A 3,679-nucleotide genomic window follows, 5' to 3' on the forward strand; every position below is an offset into this window, starting at 1 on the left:
ATTTTTTATTATAATTTTAAAAAGATTTTATTTATTTGTTTGTTTGTTTATTTATTTATTTATTCATGAGAGACACACAGAGAGAGACATAGGCAGAGAGAGAAGAAGCAGGCTCCATGCAGGGAGCCTGATGCAGGACTCGATCCTGGGTCTCCAGGATCATGCCCTGGGCCAAAGCAGACACCAAACCACTGAGACACCCAGGCATCCCTCATGTTAGATTTTAAAACAAGAAATAGTTCTTTGTTGTTTTTTTTTTTTTTTCTTTGTTGTTTTTTTAAGTAAGCTCCATGCTCAGTGTGGAGCCCAACACGGGGCTTGAACTCACAACTGTGAGATCAAGACCTGAACTGAGATAAAAAGTTGGATGCTTAACTGAGCCACCCAGGCCCCCTAAGAAATAATTTTATTATGTGAATCTACTGAAATTTGGATTTTTATTGTCTTTAAAATGAGAAAATAATTAGGTTTTGATTTTAAGATTTTATATTTAAGTAATCTCTACACCCAATGTGGGGCCAAATTCATGATCCCGAGACCAAGAGTTGTATGCTCCACTGACTGAGCCAGCCAGGTGCCTCCAAGGGTATAATTAGGACTTTTATTATTTTATTTTTTAAGATTTTTATTTCACAGAGAGAGATAGAGAGAGAGAGAGAGAGAGTGAGAGAGAGATAAGCACGAGCAGGGGGAGGGGTGGAGTGAAAGGGAGAAGCAGACTCCAAACTGAGCAGGGAGCCTGATGTGGGGCTTGATCCCAGGACCCCAGGATCATGACCAGAGCTGAAGGCAGACACTTAACCCACTGAGCCACTCAGGCACCCCTAATTAGGATTTTAAATCTAGGATTCCCATTTATTGACTTTATCTCAATGCCTACCTTCCTCTTTTCTAAAATTTCTAATATTGTTTTCTTTTCAGTGGTATGCTGGTGAATTGTTTAAAACCAAATAAAACCCTGATTTGTAGTGTTTCCTGACTTTGGTGGTAAATACTCCCAGTGGAGCCAGTAATCAATGACTTAACAGCCAGCTTGAGTTTTGGTACACCACTGCTTTTATCTAAATTTACTTAATAATTGCATGCTCTTTTTTTAGTGAAATGTATTCTTTCTCTTTAAGCATTCAAATATAAAGTCTTTTATCAGACCATTCCTAACAGTTTTATCAGGGGTGGATTTGATCTTGTTTGCAGCCTGCATAGATTTCTTCCCCATGACAATCCACACAGGTGCTTAGCAGTTGGCTCCATCCAGCTCCTGCCCTTTTGGCTTTTATTCTAGAACCAGGTCTGCTGACATTCAGTCACCTGGGGATATCACACAGTAGGCGGTCAACAGGATTGTGTCCCTTGCCTGTTCTAAGAGGGGGTGGGTGGTCCAAGTCCTCCCACGCCTTCATGGGCCTGGGCCTTAATGGTCTCACATCCAGCCAGCGTGCAGGCCAAGTTCCAGGCCAGCTCCCTCTCAGCAGTGAGCCTGGCTTTGGTTCCAGTCTTATATGCAATGCTTCCGGTGCCCTCTACTCCACAGGACCTAATAGACGTAGCTACTGTTTCTGGATTGGAGCCGAGCAAGCTTTTGGCTTCAGCCCTGCCTCACCGCTTTGCATTTTTACCCCATTGCTGGTCCACAGAAATATTCATCTTGTTTTTGGGTCAGGCAGAGTGTTTTCTGGTTTTACCTTTTTTTTTTTTTTTTTAAGATTTTCTTTATTTACTAGAGACACACAAGAGACATAGGCAGAAGTGAACTCTCTGCAAGGAGCTGGATGCAGGACTCGATCCCAGGACCCCAAGGACCATAGCCTGAGCCAAAGGCAGATGCTCAACCATTGAGCCTCCCAGGCTCCCCTCTGGTTTTTTTCTGTATCACTCTTTTGGGGTCAAAGTAGGTATCACCTAACTGGAACGCTGGTGCCCCACCGGGCCTCCTCCATCTCCCCTCCCCTCCCTCCTTCCCTTGCCATCTCTCTTGAGTACCTCTTTCCCCCTCCTCTTGTCCCATCTCTCTGGAATCTGGCTCCCCTTCTTGCCCACCTTTCTTCTCCAAACCCCTTTGCCACCTCCCGCTTGCATCCACCCCTCACACACTTGCAGGCACTCTTTCCCCTGGTGACACCTGCATGGACACCCGGCCTTTCATTCACTCACATCTGTTCCCAATGGACCCTTTGTATGCTCACCCCCTTAGTGGCAGGGAATCCAGCCCACACCCACAGTTCTGCCACCCACTTGTTCTTGAGACAGCCATAATAATCACTTGCAGCAAATAAGTCCGGAAAAACATTTAAAGACCTACAAGAACTTAGAAAATCTACTCTTCAAGAATTGCCACTATAGGAAACATGAGTAAATAATTTATAATACTGGGATGAATACAGGATAAATTGGGGTTTATAATACTGGGATGAGAAACTTTCCTAGCCATGACATAAATCCAGAAATGAAAACTGAGTAACATTAAACTTTTAAATAATATTATGAAAAATGAGTTTGTAGAGACAAACTAGGAGAACATCCACCATTCAAGAGAAAGTCTAATTTCTTTAAAATTGCAGAGGATTAAAATCATTAAGGACTGACAACCCAATAGTAAAACGAGGAGGCAAGAATGGGCAGCACCCAAGACAAAAATGCAAATATCCAATAAACTGAAAAATTGCCAAACCTCACTAAATATAATGCAACAATTTCATTTTTCAACTTGCAAATTTGTAAAAATTAGTAATAGAGAAGATTGGCAAGGGATCCCTGGGTGGCGCAGCGGTTTAGCGCCTGCCTTTGGCCCAGGGCGTGATCCTGGAGACCCGGGATCGAGTCCCACGTCGGGCTCCTGGTGCATGGAGCCTGCTTCTCCCTCTGCCTATGTCTCTGCCTCTCTCTCTGTGTGACTATCATAAATAAATAAAAATTAAAAAAAAAAAAAAAAAAAAAAAGATTGGCAAGCAAGTAAGAAAATGGGCATTTTGGGGGGGGTGCCTGGGTGGCTCAGTTGGTTAAATATCTGCCTTTGGCTCAGGTCTTGGGGTTCTGGGATGGAGCCCCAAGTAAGGCTCCCTGCTCAGCAAGGAGTCTGCTTCTTCCTCTTCTGCCCTTCCTCCTACTCATGTTCTCGCTCTCTCAAAACTAATAAGTAAAAAATCTTTAAAAAAGAGAAAGAAGGTATTTTTCTATCACTACAATAATGTAAATTGATAAAAAAATTTTTGGCAAGGTAAGTTGGGAATGGATTAAAAACATAAATGTTAAAAACAACAACAAAAAAAACCCATAAATGTTTCCACTCTCTACCCCAGCACCTGTACTTCCAGGAATAGATCCTACAGCTACTTTCCTAGGGCAGAGGTGAGTGAGGCTGCATGCTGCGGCACTGTGGCCATCTCCCATGCTTGTACTAGAGAGGCCACGAACTAAATACTGGGGCAGCTAACGCTAGAATGATGCCATTGTCATGAGTGATGTGTGTCTGTGTGCTGGACACATTACACATCCAAGATATGCTACGTGAAAAGGCAGGTCGCACAAGAGTATGAACAGAATGTTCACATTTTTGTAAAAAAGTGGATATGTAAACAAATCTATTGTATGTTCACCAAAATGCTAGCAATGGTGATCTCAGAGAGGCGGGGATTGAGAGCACTTGCACCTTATGTATGTGTATACAAACACAAACACACAG

The sequence above is a fragment of the Canis lupus genome, chromosome 3 (genome assembly GCF_048164855.1).
Source record: "Canis lupus baileyi chromosome 3, mCanLup2.hap1, whole genome shotgun sequence".
Taxonomy (NCBI): domain Eukaryota; kingdom Metazoa; phylum Chordata; class Mammalia; order Carnivora; family Canidae; genus Canis; species Canis lupus.